This window comes from Oryctolagus cuniculus, chromosome 17 (assembly GCF_964237555.1).
Source record: "Oryctolagus cuniculus chromosome 17, mOryCun1.1, whole genome shotgun sequence".
NCBI classification, from domain to species: Eukaryota; Metazoa; Chordata; class Mammalia; order Lagomorpha; family Leporidae; genus Oryctolagus; species Oryctolagus cuniculus.
This window is the reverse complement of record NC_091448.1, coordinates 64818699-64841755: the sequence shown is the minus strand read 5'-3', so window position 1 is coordinate 64841755 and position 23057 is coordinate 64818699. Positions and strand designations below refer to the sequence as shown.

Here is a 23057-nt window from a genome sequence, read left to right as displayed (position 1 = left end):
CTAATGGCCCCAAATGACAGTGGAATGGAGTGAACTCCAGTACTCTACCCTTCCAGAAAAGGGGGGAGAAGGGGAAGCCGCACACCTTCCCAGTGTTGACAGAATATGGTGAGCTACGCTTACTGCTTTTCGTCACTAGGTGGCGCCAGCAGATGCACTTCATATCCTGTCATTTTGAAGGGGCGAATCACCTTGCTATTATAAGTCCTTTTTTTATTTGCTCATTTAAACACAGGATGTTTTTTCCCATTTGACACGGGCAGGTTTTTGAGTTCTGGACACATCAGTCCCAAAAGAACAATGGAGCAGCAGGCCCAGGCAGCAAATGGCAAGTTCTTGCTGATTGTGGGTTCTTTTGGGGAGCAAAGGTGTGGCTCTGGCCAGGTTCCTGATGACCTACGATGACCCCATTAAGAGGTGTTTTAATTTGATCCACTCTGGTGACTTTTCTAACCTGTGCCCATTTTTCAGAGCCTCATTAGCCCGGATGACCTAAAAATACTCAACTCTGGCCCTGTGGCCTGAGTAAGCAGCTGTGGCCGCATAGCACACAGCCGGGCAGCACCTGAGTGCTCATTCTGCACTTCTGTCAGCCAGGCTTTGTGGGACTCAATGATCGTATGGTTCCAGGGGTGGGGGACAATGAGAGGGAAAAGATCCCATCAAATGACAAATGGATGTGTATATTTTTATTTATGTTCACCTACTTGAAAGGCAGAGTGACAGAGTGAGAGAAAGAGAGAGGGTGAGCTTCCATCCTGTTTCACTCCCCAAATATCTGCAACAGCCAGGGTCAAGCCAGCAGTTGGAAGCCAGGAGCCAGGAACTCTATTTGGATCTCCCACTTGGGTGGCAGGGACCCAAGTACTTAAGCCAACACCTGCTGCCTCCTAGGATGCATTTGGAGGAAGCTGGATTGGAAGCAGAGTAGCCAGGACTGAAATCAGCACTCCAGTAGGGGGCGTGGGCACCCCTAAGTGGTGGCTTACCCTGCTGTGCCACTACATTTGCCCACAAATATGCAAATAGGTATGAAATTTTGAAAAATCACAAGTTTCAAAACCCACACAATTTAAAAACCGATATGTATCACAAAACCAAAAAATGCTCCTAATTGTTTAATTAAATGACTGTCATACTTGAATGTCATTTTTACTTACTCTTTTGACTTCAAACTCTTTGCTTCTTCATCTGCCACTAATTTGATTACTGTTTTTGAGAGGAAATGCAGAAAAATAACTCAGTCTCTCTTTCGCATGGTAGATCAAATTTGTCATTTATTATTTGATAGTTTTAAGTAGTTTCTTCCAGGTTCACAAGTTGTTATGGGCAATGTTATGTAAATGTTCAGGATTGTTATCAAATTGGGGGAGAATCTGATTCAAATTTCATTTATGAGCTGTAAGATTTCAGAGCTTCTCCATTTTTTTCCTTTTTTTTTCTTTAAAGATTTATTTATTTGTTTGAAAGGCAGAGTTACAGAGAAGCAGAGGCAGAGAGAGAGACAGGTTTTCCATCAGCTGATTCACTCCCCAGATGGCCACACTGGCTGGAACTTTGCTGATCTGAAGCCAGGAGCCAGGAGATTCCTCCAGGTCTCTCATGTGCATGTGGAGGCCCAAGGACTTGGGCCATCCTCCACTGCTTTCCCAGACCATAGCAGAGAGCTGGATCAGGAGTGGAGCAGCTGGGACCCAAACTGGCATCCATATGGGATGCTGGCACTGCAGGCAGCAGCCTTACCTGCTACACCATAGCACCAGCCCCTTCAACTTTGTTATGCAATGACTGATCCTAGATATGCTCTTCCAACTGACTGTACTCATTAGCCAGTTTGTTTTTGAAAGCCTCATTATGAATGGAGAATTATAATTTTTTTATTTTTTGCATTGGTGTCAGTAGTTTGTCAAGTCATCAAAAATTTAAACATAAGAGTTCTGATATTATATTTTGGACAATTCCCATCAAAAAAAGAAAAGAACATATGATGCATTTACATGTAATTAGATAGTGTATTATGGGATAGATTGCTCACAGGACATACTGCCGTCAGTATGGGAAAGAATCTTTTGCTGATAGTTTTGCATGGCTGGAAGAATTACTTCAGGCTAAGTTCTGCCTTCTATTTTTTCTTTTCATATATACATATATAGATTTGCTTATTTTATTTGAAAGGTAGAGTGACAGAGAAAGAGAGAGAGAGAGAGAGAGAGAGAGAGAGAGGTTGTCCATCTGCTGGTTCACTCCCCAGATGGCCTCATTAGCCATTAGTGGACCAGGCAGAAGCCAGGAGCTTCTTCCAGGTCTCCCAGATGGGTGCAGGGGCCCAAGGACTTGGGCTATCTTCTACTTTTTACCCCAGGGAGCATTACCAGGGAGTTGGATCAGAAGTGGTGCAGCTGGGTCTCAAACCAGCATTGGTATGGGATGCTGGTGCCACAGGTGGTGGCCGCGTGGGCATATTTATATCTTACTTGAACTCTGTCTTTGCACCTGTAGGTGAGTCAGCATGTACTCCTGGAAGGTATTCCTGCACCTGGGTGGTGAGTGATAACTCCGTGGAGGTGACTCTGTACCACCTGAGCAGATCCTGAATGGAGCGCATTCCTAGCTGAATGGTCTTAGGTGGATCCCAAAATGCCCATGGCCACTGCAGTTCCATCTAACAGGGGAAATGCAGAGGAGGTAGGCAGCCGACTGACATTAAAATAGCTCACTTTTTCAAATTTTTAAAAAAGCCAGTGGCCTGTGAACATATTGCTAGGGCTTTGGGTGGGTCCTGCTTGGAAGGAAGGAAGGCCCTTGAACTTGGAGCTTCCTTAGCTCCACAGTAGATTCCATCTCTGCCCTTGCCTGGAGCTCCTGCCCAAGCACAGGTCAAGTGAAGGGGCAGTGACAGGAAGTGGAAATCCAACTTTGGAATGACTCATAATGGCTTCTGCTGCCTCCCAAGGGAACTTTACACCACTGTCATTCTGGCCTGGGAACCAGTACATCCTGCCTCCAGTCCTGTCCCTTCCCTCCCTCCATCACTGCCTCCTGAGGACCAAGCAGGAATCTATGTAGATTTTAAAGGACTGACTAACAGAAACAGTATTCCAACAAGGGACTCAAACTTGAGGAACACAACCCATCTATACATAGGGAATTCTGTCATTATTATAGTCGAGGAATTCTAGTTAGTCCTTTTAGAGTCTGTTGTTTGAAAGGCAGAGTTGTGGGGTGGGTGGGTCAGGGGATCTTTCATCTCCTGGTTTACTAAACAGCTACAATGGCTGGGGCTGGGCCAGACCAGGGCCAGGAGCCTGGAACTCCATCTTGGTTTCCCACGTGGGTGCCAAGGGACCCAAGCACTGGCTCATATGCTGTGGATTTCCTCTGCCCTGCGGTTGTGGAGGGGAGTGTACGTATATGTGTGTGTGTGTGTGTGTGTGTGTGTGTATTTATTTGAAAGGCAGTTACAGGGAGGGAGAGACAGAGGGAGGAGATAGGGAAGTAGGGAGGTAGGTGAGTCTTCCATTGCTGGTGGTTCACTTTCCAAATGGCTGCAAAGGCCAGAGCTGAGCTGATCCAAAGCCAGGATCTTCTTCCTGGTCTCTCATGCAGGTAGAGAGGCCAAGGACTTCCACTGCCTTCCCAGGCCATAGCAGAGAGCTGGATCAGAAGAGGAGCAGCCAGGAATGGAACCAGTGTCCATATGGGATGCTGGCACTGCAAGCAAAGGCTTTATCTGCTAGGCCACAGCGCAAGCCCCAGACCCCGTTCTTAACCCCTCATTTGCTCACGAGGAAATGGAGACCCTGGAGGTGAGGCAGTTTCTCCAGAAAATAAGCATGGGCTAAGTGCACTACCTGCCAACCCCCCAATCCCAGTGACTCGTCGGGAAAATGGCTTTTTCCTTGCAGAGCCACAGTTCCATGTGGCCAGGGGAGGGGATGTCCTGCTCCTCTTGGGCTTCGCGAACTTTCCGGAGGCTGCTCCGTTTCCCAGGGCTCTGAGCTCCGCGGGGAAGCATGCGCAGCCACAAACGGGAGAGCAGAAGCCAGCGTCAGGGAAGGCGGGGAATACATCCTGGCCTCGGGCCACCACCCTGCCAAGAGCCGGCCAGGTGCAGGCGGCGCGGACGCCAGCAGGGGTGTGGGGCGCCAGGCAGCCCGCGTGCGGGGAGCGGGAGAGGCGGCGGGGCGAGAGCATCGGGGAAAGCTCGCTGGTTGACGCTGTGCCCGAGCTGCGGTTGTTCAAGGATGTTTCCCAGCCCGCAGCTCTCTCCCAAGAACCGATTTATACCCCAAGTGGCTCGCGAAGCCCACAGTCCGTCCTCACCTGGCGCTCAGAGGGTGCGGGGTGAAACCGAAGGGCTTGGGCGGACTTTTTCTTGCTCACCCTCCACAACCTGAACTGCCTTCCTGGTCCTTCTGAAGTCCCTAGGGAATGAACCAAGATCTCTGTCAATCTGATTTTCAGGTAGGGGAAAAATTATACTAAAGTTATGAAATTCTATGCTTTAATGTCAGCAATGTGGCGAATCAGGAAAAGCCGCTGCCTGAAGCGCCGGCATCCCATATGTGTGTTGGTTCGAGTCCCAGCTGCTCCACTTCTGATCCAGCTCTCTGCTGTGGCCTGGGAAAGCAGTAGAAGATGGTCCAAGTGCTTGGGCCCCTGCACCCACGTGGGAGACCTGGAAAAATCTGGCTCCTGGCTTTGGGCCATTTGGGGAGTGAATCAGTGGATGGAAGACTCTCTCTCAGCCTCTGCTTCTCTGTAACTCTGTCATTCAAATAAATAAATCTTTTTTTTAAAAAAAGGAAAGAATAATCTTAATAAAAATAAACTATATGCTTTAAGTGAGTTAATTGTATGGAATATGAATTATATTTCAAGAAATGTTTTAGGAAAAAATGAGCATACACCATACAACCCAGGAACTGCACCTCTGGACACTTATCCTAGAAAAATGAAGAGTTATTCCACACAAAACCTCCATGTGAATGTTCACATGGCTTTATTTAAAGGGTTATCAGTCTATTTTCCATTACTGTAACAGAATATCTGAGACTGGGTACTTTATAAAGAAAAGAGGTTTGGTTTTTGCTTGCGGTTCTGGAGGTTCAAGGGCGTGGGCACCAGCCTCAGCCATGAGACTTTTTTTGTTTTCGATTTTTTTTTTTTTTAGGATTTGATTATTTTATTTGAAAGGCGGAGTTACAGAGGCAGAGACAGAGAGAGAGGTCTTCCATCTGCTGGTTCACTCCCCAGATGGCTGCAACAGCTGGAGCTGGGCTGATTTGAAGCCTAGAGCTTCATCTGTGCCTCCCATGTGGGTGCAGGGGCCCAAGCATTTGGGCCATCTTCTACAGAGAGCAGGATTGGAAGTGGAGCAGCCAGGATTCAAACTGGCACCCATTTGTGATGCCAGCACTGCAGGTGGCAGCTTTACCTGCTATACCACAGTGCCGTCCTGCTCAGCCATGATCTTGGGAGGCATTGCAGGAGTAGGAGCATCTGGAGAGGAAGCAGCTAACCACCTCCCACACGCATCTCTTAAAGATCCCACCATCTCTTAACATCAGCACATTGGAAACCAAGCTTCCAGCACATGAACTTTTAGGGGACAAAGCCTAATAAACCATAGCATTTTGTAGTATCCCCCAATCAGAAACAACCAAAATGTCCTTCAGTAAGTTAATGGTAGAGGTCTGTGTTGTGCTGCATTGGGTTAAGACACTGCCTGCCATGCTGGCATCCCATATGGGCACCAGTTCAAGTCCTGGCTTCTCTGCTTCCAATCCAGCTCCCTGCTACTGACCTGAGAAGGCAGTGGAAGATGGCCCATACCTGAACTAGTATTCAACAATAAAAAGAAGTGAATGAACTACTTCTATGTGTGACAACCTGAATGGATCTCAAAAGCACTACATTGAGGCCCAAAAAAACTCACAAAGATATACTGTATGATTCAATGTATATAATATTTAAAAACAGCAAAATGGTAGGAAGTGAAAATATGTGTAAGGAGTTAGCTATGGTGGGGGGGTGGATGTGACAATGAAGAGGTGCCTCAGTGGAGATGATGGAACAATTTAGGATCTTTTTTTTATTTGACAGTGAGAGAGACAGAGACAGACAGAGAGCAAGGTCTTCCTTCTGTTGGTTCACCACCAAATGGCCACTACAGCCCGTGCTGCACCAATCCGAAGCCAGGAGCCAGGTGCTTCTTCCTGGTCTCCCATGTGGGTGCAGTGGCCCAAGCACTTGGGCCATCCTCCACTGCCCTTCCGGGCCACAGCAGAGAGCTGGACTGGAAGAGGAGCAACCAGGACTATAACCCAGCGCCCATATGGGATGCCAGTGCTGCAGGCAGAGGATTAACCAAGTGAGACACGGCGCCAGCCCCACAATTTAGGATCTTAATTTTAGTGGTGGCTGCAGGAATCTGCCTGTGTCAGTGTCACAACATTACACATACACAGTATAGCAATGGGAATTTCTCAGTTTGGGCAACACACAATAATCACATAAGATGTATCTGTTGAGGGAGAAAAAACGAAGGGTGAAGGAAACCTCCGTGTAGTATTTTGTGACGTCCCATGCATCTGTAATTATCTCAAAAGGTTTGAAAAAGAGAGGAATTATTAAAGAATTAACACAAGCACAGTTGTACCTCCACTTCCTCCACCCACTGCAACCCTCTGTGTCTTGTCCACTGTGCCCATCTCTGGCCCTGGCAACAAAATGAGAAGGGTAAGACAGAGAAGGGGCCGGTGCCATCACGTAGTGAGTAAAGGCACTGTCTACAGTGCCAGCATCCCATATGGGCACCAGTTCGAGTCCTGGCTGCTCCACTTCCAATCCAGCTCTCTGCTGTGGCCTGGGAAAGCAGTAGAAGATGGCCCAAGTCCTTGGGCCCCTGTACCTGCATGGGAGATCAAGATGTTCCTGGCACCTATTTTTGGATCAGTGCAGCTGCAGCCATTGCAGCCAAATGGGGAGTGAACCAGTGGATGGAAGACTATCTCTCTCTCTTTCTCTCTCTCTCTGCCTCTCCTCTCTCTGAGTAACTCTTTCAAATAAATATATAAACCTGAAAAAAAAGATGAAGGACAAGGTCCAAAATGCCTCAAACCATGAAGTCAGACCAGCAAAGGTTATGTAGACAGAAGAAAGCATAAAAAAAACCCTCTTGAAATATTGGTATTTCTTTGAATAGACAGTGCATCCATAGAAAGCTATACAGAGAACACTCAAGGGGCAGGTGCTTAGTCTACTGGTGGAGCCACCAGTTGAGCTACCCATATTCCACCCATGTTTGATTTCTGGCTCTGGTTCCTGATTCTGGCTTGTTGCCAATGAGACCCTAGGAGGCAGTGGTGATGACTCAAGTCATTGGGTTCCTGCTACCAATGTAGGAGACCTGGATTGACTTTCTGGGTCCCAGCTTCACCCCAGCCCAACCCCAGCTGGGGCATCAAGCTTTTGGGGACCTTTCTCTTTCTCTTCCTGTCTCTGTCTCTCTGCTTCAAACAAACACTCAATATAGTGTTTACTGGAAAATTGAGGTTTAATGCTATAACTAGTACTCAAACAGTATTTTTCACTTTATGTTTCTGTGTGGGAGCAAACTGTTGAAATCTTTACTTAATGTATGCTAAACTGATTTTCTGTATATAAAGAGAATCAAAAATGAATCTTGATGTGAATGGAAGGGAAGAGGAAGTGGGAAAGGGGGGGGGGTTGCGGGTGGGAGGTACGTTATGGGGGGGAAGCCACTGTAATCCATAAGCTGTACTTTGGAAATTTATATTCATTAAATAAAAGTTAAAAAATTACCTCTATATATTTAGAAACTTTTCTAATAAATTATTGGGGAAGGGAGAACATTTAAAGGACAAAACAAAAAAATCCTATTGGGAAATAAAGACATAATAGAAAAGCAAAACACTCCAAAGAACAGCTGGAAGATAAGATTGAGATGATTTTCCATGATTTAGAGCAAATGAGGCAAATGGCAGAGCCCAGCCCAGGAGGTCTGACAGTCCAGTCAGGTTTCAAAGGATGGAAGCCCATCATAGTGGCCAGTTGCTCAGGAGCCCCATGGACAGCTGGAAGACCACAGAACAAGGCTCTGGAAATTCCAAAGAAAAAGATGCCCCATCTCTCATGCCATGCACAGCCAAATTTTTAAGAGAAGACAGAACAAAGACCTTTCCAGATCTCCTGTGAATGCTTTCTCAAGAATGTTTCCCACCAGAAGAAAATAGAAAATAAAAAAGGGGAAGTTCATGAAAGTGGGAAGCAGGCTTCCATAAGAGTATGGCAAAGGGGTTCCCCTGGGAAGGAGCTGCTGGGAGATTCCTGGGCAGCTGCTGATGGCCAGATCTTCAGTGCAACCAGAGCAGGTTAGAGCAGGGGGAGGATGACCAGGAGAGATGACACTGATAGAAAGTGTGTCTGGATACACGGAGAGGACATCTACCCACTTAGATGAGAGCTACATAATGAGCTAGCAATAAAGACACAATTAAGCAAACTAGTGAACAACAGCAATGATGATTAACTTCCAGAAAAACAAAACATTGTGTGAGACATGGGAAGTATTCATGTACGGCTACATAGTTCAGTGAGCATCAGGGTTTAGTCTTGATAATGTGCACCTCAAATATGGATCAATCCATAATCAATAAGATAAGGTCATGGTGGTGGGAGGGAATGGGAAGATGTGTGTGTGTGCATGTATGTGCATATATGTATGTGTGTGCACTTGTGTGCATGTGTATATGTGTGTATGCATGTATATGTGTGCATGCACATGTATATGTATACATGTGTATGCCTGTGCATGTGTGTATGTGCATATATGTGTGCATGCATGTGTGCACCACACACGTGTGTATGTGTACATGTGTCCATGTGTATGTGTGCATGTGTATGTGTTTTTGCATGTGTGCGTGTGTATATGTGCATGCATGCATGTGCATGCACACACATGTGCATATATGTCTGTGCATGTGTCCGTGTATGTGCACACGTGCATGCATGTACATGAACACACATGTGTATGTACACATGCATGTGTACATGTGCATGTGTGCGTGTATGTGTGTTTTGCATGTGTGTATGCATCTGTGCATGCATGTATACATATGCACACATGCATTTGTGTGCATGTGCCTATGTGTATGTGTGTTTTTGCATGTGTGTATACATCTGTGCGTGTATGCATGCATATGCACACATGCATGTGTGTGTGTGCATGTATATATGTGTGTGCACATGTATATGTGTGTGTGCATGCCCTTGATTTCCATTTCTCCCTTTCCTAGTTTGTTTTTAATCCTGATTTTTTTCCATACTATTCTTTCATTTTCTTCTTCAGTTCAATGTGTTTTCCATACTTTCTATCATGTACATTTAGAGTTTTATATCAGAAAAACAGTCCAGTTTATTACAAAGAAAAGGCCGGGAGCCTGTCTCCAAGCATCCTCAGCTTCCCTTCCTAATCCACCAGGGATTTGGCACCTGTGACTTTTTCCAAATGTTACTCAAGCCTCCTTATGTTTTCAGCCTATGCCATTGCTTGGCCATAATGTCTTCCACAAGGTCAGCTGAGCAAGTGTTTCATGGGCTCACAGAACCTTATCTTTGTACTGATCCTAGTTAGCCCCTAAGGGATCTCCTGCCTCAAACATTTCAACAAGTGGAGAAGGCACTCTGGTGGTTTATGAAACAAGAATGCCTGTGAGAGCCTGTTCTTACTCTCCTCTGACTAGGGAGTGAACATATGGCATGCAAAGAAATCAATCTGAACATAGAGACACATCTCAGCAAGAGAGGAAGAGGGTCCAGCTCCTCTTGCTGAACTATTCCCTCCAGGATGGAAACAGCTGATCATGCTGAGTGAGGACCAGTCCACAGGCCCTGTCTGAACTTAGATTCTTTCTCTTCTCACTTAAGCTGTTATATTTTGAGTACCATAACTCCTTTTTTAGAAATTTATGCTTCACTGAAGTTCTTTCTCCTGACTTCGTGTTATGTAAGGGAATGAAATATATTATCATTCATGTTTAACACAGAAGGAATGATTCTGAAATAGCTGTAAAATTAATCTCACTTTTTGATTGTTCTGCTTGTATCTTAACTATGACATAATGGATTTGCTATTTCGAGAGACAACAGACTGGGGAATCCTCGTGTCATTGCAGACCATCTGAGGTAATTTCTGCACTTGGAAACCTTTCTTAGGCCTCTCATAGCAGCCTAGGCTCTCAGAAGGTGAGTGCCACACTGTGGACTGTGGGCAAGGCAGGCACTGCCCTTCTGGCTCAGGGCCTTTGTCTCTCAACAAAAGCACTTGCTGGTTAACATTCCTGATGGTCTTGGATGGTGAGGCATTCCTGACCCCCAAGGCTCTCTGCTGGGACACAGTCCTTTGTGGTTGTCTGTTGCCCTGGATACTCTGGCCAGTCAGTCCCACACCAGAATTTCCTTTGGGGTAAGGTGAAACCTCATGGTAGTTTTTCTTTGCATTTTCCTGATGCCTAGTGATCCTGAGCATCTTATGCCTATAGGCCATTTGTATTTCACCCTTTGAAAAATGCCTGTTCATATCCTTATTTCTTAACTAGATTATTTGTTTTATTGTTGATTTTTTGAGCTCCTTATATATGCTGGATATTAGCCTTTTATCAGATGTATGGTTTGTGAATATTTTTTTCCAAGTCTGTTGGTGGCCTCTTTATTTTGTTGAGCATTTCCTTTGCTGTGTGGAAGCTTCTTAGCTTGATGTAACCCCATTTGTGTATTTTTGCCATTATTGCCTATGCTTCCAGGGTCTTGTTCATGAAGTCTTTACCTGTGCAATGTCTTTCAGTGTTTCCCCCTAACCTTTCCTCTGGTAATTTGATGGCAGCAGGTCTTAGATGTAGATCCTTGTTCAGTTGTGAGTTGACTTTTGTATAAGATGTAAGGGAAGGGTCTTCTTTCATCTTTCTGCATGCAGAGATCCAATTTCCCCAACACCCAAAGACACTCCCAGGAGTGATTTTAGTTTGTTAAAGTTTACTTGATTGTAAATGTGTGAATTAATTTCTGGAGTTACTAGTATGTTCCATTTGTCCACATTTCTTTTCTTGTGCCAGTACCAAGCTGTTTTGATTATAACTGCCCTAAAGATATAATATGTCTCGAAATCTGGTATAGTGATGCCACCAGCTTTATTTTTATTATTTAGAATTGCTTTAGCTATTCGGGGTTTTTTTGTGATTCATATGAATTTTAGGGTCATTTGTTTCAAATCTGAACTTTTTTTGAAACTTTGATTGGGATTACTTTGAATCTGTAAATTCATTTGAATTATAAATTGCTTTTAACTGGAGGAAAATGTCAAATGTGAATAATGTTGTCATACAGAACCTTTCTAAATAAAATTCACCCATGGAAAAAACCTTGCTCAGTTGAGGACAAAGACATAGAACTTTTCATTAAGGGTTTGTTGCAGCAGTGTTCATCTGAGAAGAGAAGTGGAATGAACAGAAATTTTGGTGATGGTCCCTTTTATTTATGGGTTATCTTGATTGGTTCCAGTCTCCAGTTATTCAGTAAAACACTAATGTAGGTTGCTGTGACAGTCTTTTGTAGATATGATCAAAGTCCATAATCAATTGACTTTATTTAAGTAAGGGAGATTACCCCAGTGGTGGGGCTGACTCAGTTATAAGGCCCTAAGGTTAAACTGAGTCTCCCCTGAAGAAGCAGACACTCCTCAGGAGTTCTGTCTCCCCTTCTTGATAACCCATCCTGTAGATGCAGACAATATCCAATATCTGATGTTATCCAATATCTGATAACATTTTCAGGTAGACACAGTCTTTTTCTTTTTTGAACCTTGTTGGGCGGTGCCATAAAACAGTGCCTTTGCTATTTTTGAAATATCTCTTGGTCAAGTTGATTACTTCTTCAGGCAAACACCTTGTTTATCAGCACTGCTGTCAGCGGCTTGTGTGAAGAGGGATAATCCTGGAGCTCTCAGTCCTACGTTAGAACTAGCAACTTCAAGAACCTGCAAAATCTTGAGTGATTTGTCCTATCAGAGTAGTTCATGGAGCCATGCCCAAGATGGCTAACATGGGTTGTCCTGGGCCTCATGAGCAGGCCAGTCCTGGGTCTGAAGTTCATCCCTGCCTTGGATTAGCCTCTGCTTCTGGTCAGTGTGTGAACAGTCCTGATGCACACCTTCTCGGGTCTTTCTTCAGTTAATTTATTGTTATTCTTTGACATTTTCCAGATAACTTTACCCAATGAGTAGAAACTAATAACTTCAAGGGTCACACTGCTCCTGTGTAAGTCTCATCCATTGACCAGGCCTTTTTAAAATTTTTTTTTCAGGGGAAATGATCTTTAATGTTTTTTTTTTTCCAGCCCCCTGAACTGCTATCAATTCAGTGAAGAAAAAGGACGGGCTGGAGAGATATGGAGTCAGGAGACACAACAGCGCCCACCCACCACCTGGGTGCACACTCACTCTGCCAGAACTTGCACGGGCGCCCGCCCTCACATGCTCACAAGCATGGCCACACGCACACTGCACAGACACACACATATGTAACCACGGTTAAACACATGTAGCAAGGGACTCTTTTCTATGTACCAGAGAGAGAGAGAGAGAGAGAGAGAGCAAGTAGACATCGGTGCCCCCGGGCTCTCAGCATGCTCTGCTCAGCTCTCGGCCCTGTACCTGGCACCCATGCCCCAGCCAGAAAAGCAACTGTCCCTCTCCCCGCACCCCCCAAACCCAGAGGCCCCCTGGCTCATACACTGCCCTCTCCCCTCCATCTGCCCTCCCCCCAAACAGGATCACCTCCCCCTGGGAAAGGAAGCTGTATGCAGGGGGCCCCTAGAAGTGCCTGGGCGTCAGGGGGCATGTTGCTTCTGAAGCCAGCTGCCTGCTGGCCACGTTGGCTGCAGACTCGCAGCCGCCATTGCTGGAGCCCTCGTCGGTCCTGGGGCTCTCGGGGTCGGCCAGGAGCTCGAAGGTGAAGAGCTGGCCCGAGTCCTGGCAGCCGCTGCAGCCTGCGGGCTCGAACAAGGACAGGCTCAGCAGGGTGCCGGACACCTTCCACTCAGGTAAGGGAACAGCTCCACCGGTGGCTGCGCACAACGGCCCAGGTAGCACGGGCTCCCCAAGGCCGAGGGCAGGGTCCACTCGCTGCCGCTCAGGCAGCTGCTGCTGTAATCCAGCGAGTCCTTGCACGACTGTCAGCGCTCCAGCGAGCTGCCACGTGTCCACAGCTGGTAGGTGTAGGCGCCTCTGCCCAGGCGCAGATGGCCTTGGCGGCGGCGGCACTGGCACCCGAGGATGCGCACAAAGGTGCGCCTGAACGTACTGGAGCACAGGTAGATGATAGGGTTGAGGCAGCTGTTGAAGTACCCAGCAAGAAGACCACTTTGAACATGGCATAGGGTGGCTTCCGTGTGGAGAACAGGGAGCCTCACTTTCCAGCGCTGGTGGAGGCTCTCTGCTATTAGAGTCCCGAGCCGTGGGAACCCGTGCTCTCCACATAGGTCCACCGTGTCCCTCTAATTACGGAGAGTTTCCTCTGCCGTTTCCCCAAACTCTTCCCTGAGACTACAATATCTCCACTTTTATTAAATTATCTCCTGGACCAGATCAGTAAACTCCCTCCCTATTCTGCCATAGTGGAACCCCTGACCAGGCCTTTATAAAGTGATAGATTCCAGTTGTTGCACCAAGGGAAGACAGCGGGGCCTGGGGCTGGCACCGAGACCCATTAGCGGCTGGCACTGGAGATGCTCACTCCTGCCTGCCCCTCTCCTCCTGGCGGATTGAGGCTGATTAGGGGAGAACTGGGTGCCCCCTCTGCCGATCCCCGGCTCCGGCACAAGGAGTGGCCGCGATGCCTTTGGGCTTAGGATATGCAGCTCAGCCCCCTAGCTTTCCCAACTCTTAAATGGCGTCTCTATGCCCCAGCGTGATCCTGCAAGTCCCTCTGCTGGGAGGGAAGACAACTGCATGGAGCTGACAGGACAAGCTGGCCCAGCAGGCCTTAGAGGGCCCGGAACCGGCTGCAGGAAATGCTCTTGGCCATCCTAGGCTTTCTGAGCACCGAGCTGGGCCTCGACCTGGGCCTGGAGCTGAAGCAGTACCTGGGCTGGGTGATCCTGGTGGTGCATGGGCGCACTTGGGCTGCTGCTGCTCTTCCTGCTGGGCTAAGGCTGGGCCGAGGCTTGCACCGGCACCGGCAAGAAATGCAGGAGGTGGTGGCCCGGCCAGCCTCGGCCCCTGACGACCTAGCCTTGCTGAAGAACCTCAAAAGTGAGGAGCACAAGAAGAACCGGAAGAAACTGCCCGAGAATCCCAGACCAAGTGGACGGACTGTTGAAGTGGCTGAGGATGAAGTTGTTAGAACTCCTCTAAGTGGAACAGCAAAACAGCCACGAAGAGACAGACAAGAAAAATAAGAAGAAATCAAAGTCAGATGCTGAAGCAGTGCAAGACAGTTCTTACAATGATGGAAAGGAAGTTGATGAAGGAGCCTGGGAAACTAAAATTAGTCACAGAGAGAAATGACAGCAGCATAACGTGATAAAGTGCTGACTGATTCTGATTCAATGGATTCAACTACTCCTGGGATAGAAAATATCATCACAGTTCCCACTGAAGACCGTAAGCACCTGAAGTACTCATCAAAAATAGTCAGCCCATCGAGACCTTTCCACCTGCTGTTTCTACCGAGTCACTGTTAGCTTATCAGAAAACGATTCCTGCAAGAGCTCTTCCCAAGTGCTGCCAATGCTATCAGAGACATACATCGAAGTAAAATAGGAAGGAAACTAGTGTGCCTCCTTCCCAGACCAAGTCTGGAACTAACGGAAATCTCCCAAATAAATAAAAAAGAAGAAAAAAGCCAGATGGGAAACATGAGTGTTTTTTCTTTCCCTATATTGGACATGAGTTTGCAAACACTGTCTTGACGATTATGCTGTCTATGCAATAATTTGTGGACATGTCCAGAGTTTTCTATAAACTTAAACCAATTTTTAAAACAAAACTGAAAGCAACCACCATAAAAATGGAATCAAAGAAAAGTTAATTTATGAAATTAAGAGATCAGCAGAATATTCTACATAGTGTTGGAAGACACTTGGGACAGTCTTTGCATTGAGTGAGAACGATCTTAATTTAAGACTATTATCCTGGCTTTACAACAGTGCCCTGTTTACAACAGATGGTGCCCTATCTCATCTGCAGCTGAGGAATAATGGATTCTGATTAGAGAAAGGATTGTCTTCAAGTTAGCAGGCAACTCCTGGGATCTTATGCACAAACTTGCACCTTTTGGATCTATTTTATGCTTAAATCAAAGTGCTTTGTTTAAATGCATAATCTGACATATCTTTACATATTTGTTGGTAGCAATTTGTATTAAAAGAATCATAAGTGCAAATAAAAAATCATTTATCATTTATTTAACTAAACTGTCATGATTCAGTCTACAATTTTTAAAATGTTCTTAATTCAGACATTGAAAATTGACATTTGTATGGCTTATGAAGTTATTTCTGATAGTCTTGCATTACTTGAATCATTCAAAGTACAGTATATTTTAAATTAATAAAGGAAAACTATTGTATTCTTTTATATACATTTAAGGTTCAGACTCACAAGCTCTTGTTTATGCCTTGAAAACTTTCAGGTAAAATTCAGCTCACATTTTCCTTTCCCTAGCAATTCCTTTTCTTACAGCATCAGCTTTTAGTTGCTGGTAATTTTTTACTTTAAAATTGAAGTCATTCACACACATGGTCAGCCATGTACACTGTAAATGATTTAATGGTTTAAATTATTTACACTGTAAATGGCCTTTACCAAAAGTGATTGACAAGGACCATAATTAACACCACTTAGTGACTTGTGAGAAAGAAAAAAGTCATGTTTTATTTGATGTGATTGGCTGATCTGTTTTTATGTGGCACCAAGAATGAACTTGTTTAACAGCTGTAAACAATGCTACTGATCTGTCCATCCAGCATTGTCTTTGTGGTTTGATGGTATTGCATTGTCAGACTAGGAAAGCTAAGGAAACAGAATGGTTTTAGTTTTGCTGAAGACTGACCTTATTAATGGACAGCTTTCCTAACAAGGGCTAACTTTTATTAGGCGTTAGCATCTGTTTCAGGAACATGCCAGTTTGTTTACATGTCAGAAGTTTTGTTTAATTTTATGGTATTTCTAAATTGATTTGTTTAAATAAATTCAGCAAATGGAAAAAAAATAATGTGAAAGATTCCTCAGAAGCCTTGCAAGGCTGTTGGTCTGACATTCCATGCCTCAGTTTGTATTTTTTAAACAAAGAACACTGTTATGAATTCTCCAATACCGACACATCACCATATATCTTGATAACTGATATAGAGAGGTATTAGCATGAGGACCTTACACATTTAAATAAAATAAATTTTAAATAAAATAAAATTAAAATAAAATAAATTTAAATTTATATGACTGTAGGCCATATACTACCATGCCAGGAACTCTACTACCAAAGGGCCACCACTCTAGTCTCAAGTACTTGACTGGAGAATTTTCCTCTTGATTTTCATTGCCTTGTCATCTAATCCAGTGTTTTTAAAACTAGACATGTAGGCATTTGATGAAAAACCTGACAGCTACATAAATGCTGGATTTTATTTAAAAACAGTCATTCAGACATTCACCAATCAAATAGTCTAGGTCAACAATTCCTAGAACTATGTGAGATGCAGGGTTCCAGACATGAGTGTTCTAAACTTTCATTTGGAACATAATAATTGAAAAATCTAACACCCACATATGATTATATCTCAAATCTCTTTACACACTGTGTTTTCCATTTGTTGTCCAGAGCATCTAGGTCTTTGACAGCTTTGTGGCAGACCTCATCATAATACAGCTACTTCCACTATCTGGACATAAAAGGAAACTGCTGTAAAAGCACTGCTTTTAGAAACAATGTGGTTCTGAAATATCATTTCAAAAATTCAAGCTCTTTCTCCCTTTGTCATAAAAATTGTGCATGCCAGCCATCAAGGAAATGAAAATAAAAATCACAATGAGGTTTCACCTCTCCCCAGTTAAAATTGCTTTCACATATAAATCAAAAACCAATAATGCTAGTGAGGATATGGAGGAAAAAGGTACTATTATTGACTGTTGGTGGGAAGGCAAACTAATTCAGCCATTGTGGAAGACAATATGGAGATTCCTCAGAAAGCTGAAAATAGATATACTATATGACAGCCATCCAATCCTGGGAATTTATGCAAATGAAATAAAATCAGCATATAAATGTGTTATCTTTACTTCCATGTATATTGCAACTCAAGTCACCATAGCAAAGATATGAAATCAACCCAGACGTCCAACACCAATGACTAAATACACACACACACACACACACACACACTATGGAACACTACTCAGCTGTAAAAAAATTGATGCAACTGGAAACCATTATACTTAGTGAAATAAGCTAGTCTCAAGAAGACAAATATCATATGTATTCCCTAATCTGTGGTAGATCAAACAGTACCAAAAACATAATGTATATTAGCAAAACTGTCATTTTGAGATTTGATGATTGTTTATATCCCTTTTCTCTACTGTTGCTCAACAATGTTTATTTCTTCTTATAGATTCTTGAATTCTTTACTTAGTTGAGGGTTAACCTTATGATTATAAAATAAACTGAAAGTATGTCATTATAAAAATTAAAAGAAAAATAAAGACAGAAGGAGGAAGGTGGTTAGGAGGGTGTGCAAGAATGGAGGTTATGATGGGAAGTATTATATGCTCCTAAACCCATATATATATATATATATATATATATATATATATGAAGTACATAATATGTATACTTCTTGAGTCACAGTTGTTAACATACCAAATGCCCTCACATATACCTGAGCTAATAGGTATGTTAACAACTGTGGTATATGGTATATGGTGAGGTATATGGTGAGGGCACTTGAAATCCTCTCTTTTGGCCAATTCATTACTGTTTACTATAGTCAACTTGCTATGTGGTAGAGCATCAGAACTTATTCCTCCTATCTGACTGTAACTTGATACCAAATGACTCATGTCTCCCTTTTCCCTTCCCACCACTTCCCTTGATTGAGCCACTACCCTTCCATGAGACTGGATTTTTTAGATTTCTTACATAAGTGAGAGAGATGATATTCGTTACTCTATCCCTGGTCTGTATCATTTACCCTGGTGTCATTTTGGTTCATCCATGTTGTCTCAAATTTTAAAAGCTGAATATAAACATATATCCCTTTAAATATCCTTTCAACCACTGATGGACTGGTATATTGTTTCTTAGCTGTTGTGAATAATTCAGCAATAAGCATGTGAGTGCAAATATCCCTTCAACATCAGGATTTAATTTCCTTTGAGGGTGTTCCCTATAGTGGGATTGCTAGATTGTATGGTTTTCTATCTTCAATTTTTTGAGTAATATTCATGCTATACAACAAAATGGCTATCCTCACATATACCACCAAGAGTGTGTAGGGGTTCATTTTTCTCCACATTCTGACCAACACCTGTTATCTCTCATCTTTCTGATAATAGCCAATCTAACATGGGAGGGAATATCACAATGTGGTTTAAATGTGCATTTTTAAGCAGAGATGTTGAACATTTTTTCAAAGTTGTAGTAATCAAAACAACATGGCAGAAATGCATTCAGATGGAGATCCAAGATGTCTAAATAGGGCATAGCCGTGCTGACTTCAGCTGCTCTGGGTTATAAAAAGAACAAAGGAAGGACCACATTTCCAGGGGCAGGTGTTTTTGGTGGGGAAGTGACAAAACAATGAAGATTCTATAGGGCAAGAGGAGAGAAGGCAGCAACACAGTTGTGGTCTGTCATGCAGTGCAACCAGCTGCTCACTCTGAGCCTCTGCCTCCATCTTACCAAATCAAGGTAGAAAAAAATGACTGCTACTCGCAGCTTTAGCAGAGAGGGAATTCCACACCCACCCAATGACATATACTTTAGTCTGGGAAGCTGACTGGTGTCTGAGCAACTGCAGGACTTTAAAAGGAAACCACATTGCTCATCTCTCCTCCCCATCCTGGAAGAAGGCCCAAGTACTTGGGCCCCTGCACCCACATGGAAGACCCAGAGAAGCTCCTGGTTCCTGGATTTGGAACCACCCAGCTCTGGCCATTGTGGCCATTTGGGAGATGAACCAGTAGATGATAGAACTAACTTTCTGTCTCTCCCTCTGTCTGTTATAACTCTACCTCTCAAATAAATAAATAAAATCTTTACAAAAATTATAAAGGCTATATATGACAAAAAACAGCCAATCTCATACTGAATGAGGAAAAGCTAAAAGAATTTCTATCCAGATCTTGAACAAGACAAAGATGTCCACTTTCACCAATCTTATTGAATATAGTACTGGGGGTTTTAGCAAGAGCAATTAGGGAGAAGAAAGAAATAAATGGCACCAAAATTGGAAAAGTGGAAGTCACATTATCCATGATTTCCATGATGTTGTACATGGAGAAACCTTAGGACTTCACTAAAAATCTGTTACCATGTATAAGCACCAACTAGTGAGAAGTTACCTTTGCTGGCACATCCCATGCAAACAAATGTAACTGATGGGGGTAATCAAGTCGTTCATCAAGGTTAGGGAGACATCCATCTTTTTCTTCTTAAACTAACATTCTTCTACAACAACTGAGTATAGGGCACAATTTAAAATGTGCACGATGAAAAAGGTACTTGTCAGAAATCAGAAAGAATTTTAAAGGATCCCACCATTCCTGAGAGAGGAATTATTGAAGAATTTGAAATGAATTAGTGATTTACATATGAGAACAATTCATATATAACACTTATATTATACATCTTTGCTTTATAGAGGTAAGTTTTGGTGTTTCCCTCTGCTTTTTACATATTTGTTATATTATAGCAACTTTACTCCAAGTAATACATCAGTTGTTCCTGCATGGCAATTATGATTGCACCATCCTCACACTGGATATTCTCTTGATCTCAATAGTAAATACAACCTTGCATTATTTTTGTACCACAAATAGTATTTCCACTGAAAGAAACTATTATTGGCAGAAATTTGGTAATGGAAATATAGACAGAAAAGACTCCTCAGAAATCCAGGATGATGAAAATAAATGACAAGCATGTATTTAAGTAATGGAATATTCCATGAGTAGATACACCTCATATAGCATGGAGAGATGTGTATTAAAGAAATATCAATTTCACTTTCTCCCACGGTGGTTATTCTGCTCCTGAAAGAAACCAAGTAAAAAAGCAGTCTCCACAGTGGACAGAATCTCTCACAGGTCTGTCTGGCTTGAAGTCTTGAGACAAATATTATAAATCTCATGTTCTGTATCCACCACTGATGTTCAAAGAGAGTTCACATGTCAAAAGCCCCATCATAAAAATGCAGGAGACCTCATTCCTATAAATCAAGGTTCCAAGGAAGAAAATTCTCTGTGTTAAGATGAAAAATCACTGTTGACTTTGAGTAGTTAAGTCAAATATAATATACTTGTATTTAAATGTAAGCTAAATAAATTATACCGCTTTCCAAAAACAAAAATTGACCCAGTTATATCTTTAAAGGTAAGAATTAAGGAATTAAAAAAGTGATCCATTTTCATAAAACCATACTTTTATGTAAAAACATAGTAAAACTTACCAGAACTACAACAGTATAATCACATCCTTTAGTGTACCAGCAGGCACAATTTACTGAGGAGAACGATTTAGGAGCCATTTCAATTTAATTGTACAGATGGATGGTGAACTATGTAGTTATCAAATGTCACACTTCCTATGGATTGTGAAATCAACCCTATTTTATTTGAACACTAGTATGGACAACTATGGCAAAGGTTTTGAGGGTGGTGAAAATTTGAACAAACCGACAAGAGCTCAGTATGTTCTCACAGAAAAGATCATATGAGTGAACAGATTTTACCTCACTCAGCCATCAGTATCTCCATTAAATTTTACAAAATTGAAAGTCCCTTAATCTAAAACTGGAAAGTCAAAGGCACTAAATATACTCTGCCAAGCACTTAAATGAGTGCTGATTTAGACACAAGAATTCTGTATCTTCAGAGGTCAGTTTTAAAATGGACTAGAATGAATGCAATAATGTATTTTTAAAATATATACATATATATTCATTTATTTAGAAAGAGTTACAGAGAGAGAGAGGGAGAGCCAGAGCCAGAGATATTTTTCATCCATTTCTCACTGCCTAAATGGCTATAATCTTTAGTGCTAAGCCAGGTGGAAGCCAGGAGCCAGGAGCTTCACCTAAACACACTTGGGCCACTGTACACTGCTTTTCTCAGGACATTAGCAGAGAATTGGATTGGAATTGGGGACATGAACCATCACTCATATGTGATGTTGGTGGTACAGGTGATGGTTTTATCCACTAAACCATAATGCTGGCTCCCATAAACAACTTATTAATGGTAGACAAAAACTCTAAGAGTTCTAGATATAAAAATAGTAGACAACGGGAGCTGGTACTGTGGCATGGCAGGTAAAGCCACCGCCTGCAGTGCCAGCATCCCATATGGTGCCGGTTCAAGTCCTGGCTGCTCCACCTGTGATCCAACTCCCTGCTAATATACCTGGGAAAGAAGCAGAAGGTGGTCCAAGTTCTGGGGCCCCTGCACTCACATGGGGGACCCAGAAGAAGCTCCAGGCTTCTGGCTTCTGATTGGCCCAGCTTTGGCCATTGCGACCATTTGAGGAGTACACCAGTGAGTGGAAAAGTCTCTCTCTCCCTCTCCCTCTCCCTCTCCCTCTCCCTCTCTCCCTTTCAAATAAATAAATGAATCTCATAAAAAGAAAGCATGGGAGCAGTTCTCTGCCATCATTTTAAAAAATCGCAGACAAAAAAATAAAAAAAAGAATTCAAAAAAAAAGGAATAAGCTAGAAGATGAAAAATAGCAACTATTAAAAAGCATTACCTTAAAAAACAGGGAGGGAGGTAGACAGACAAAAAGAAAACAGAAGACACAAAAGACTCAAATAAGAAATATTTCTAGGAGTAAATATAACAAAAGAACACAAATAAAAAATTCATCACCAGAAAAAAAAAACCGACAATAGATGTTCATTATTCATGTACAACTACTTGCCAGGAAATTCACCTGACCAAGGAGGAAGTGGTTTTGTAGCTGACTTGGGGAGACACTGGAGAGTAAACGGGAGCTTGTGAGCAGCTCACCCCTACTTGGCAGCATTCAGGGCAGACCTCCTGGTGATACAAGGTCACCTGGGCTCCCCTTCTTCTTGTTTTCCTCTTAACAGGGTGCCTTAGGGGCTGCATTTCTCCATGCTCACTTGGGAAAAAGTAAACACTTCCACAGATCTGCCACCAATGATGAAGCTTCCAGATACCCACCACAGCTCAAACCATCCCAGCCCCCATCACTCTCACTCTCTACCTCATCTTCCATACTAAATAAAAAGGATTATCCTTATCCTGAATACTGTGCAGCATCTTTCTCTAGATTACATGTTAAATACATCTGAAAGAATATTGTCACATATTAAGAGATTGTTACATTTTCTTACACAGATATATTGTAATATGCATGTAGGAGACAGGTCAAATTACAAAAAAATTGTAAATATACTCAATATAACAGTAGTTATAATGTATAATTACAGAGAAAAAAGAAATATGAATATAAACAGTGTGCATATTTGAACTTTATTTTGTTTAGTGAAACAACAGTGAACACTAAGTGAGAAATATTCAACAACTTAATAAGTGTTCATGTTATTAAAGTGACAAAGGTGAGCATTAATAAGGTCCTGGCATTTTTAAAGTCATCTTTTGGTTGATTAATGCTATGACAATTGGGAAACACTATAATAAGAAAACTAAGAAATTAAACTAATAAAAATAAAGACACTATAATAAATATTAAAAAATATATTTTACTTAAATCACAACGATAAAAATGACAAAATTAAAG

The 23057-nt window shown here is 42.9% G+C and overlaps 2 long non-coding RNA genes across 2 annotated transcripts in view; one reads left to right on the top strand and one right to left on the bottom strand.

Annotated features, from left to right (window-relative positions):
* Window positions 1-23057, top strand: part of LOC138846305 (uncharacterized) — a 561128-nt gene that overhangs the window by 203627 nt on the left and 334444 nt on the right. The window lies entirely within an intron of this gene.
* LOC138846306 (uncharacterized) overlaps window positions 1-23057 on the bottom strand; it is a 49578-nt gene that overhangs the window by 10885 nt on the left and 15636 nt on the right. Inside the window, exons 2-3 of the long non-coding RNA XR_011383775.1 lie at window positions 4324-4424; window positions 1161-1209 (exon numbers count right to left, since the gene is read on the bottom strand). This is a non-coding gene — a long non-coding RNA (uncharacterized lncRNA). The remainder of the gene's footprint in view (window positions 1-1160; window positions 1210-4323; window positions 4425-23057) is intronic.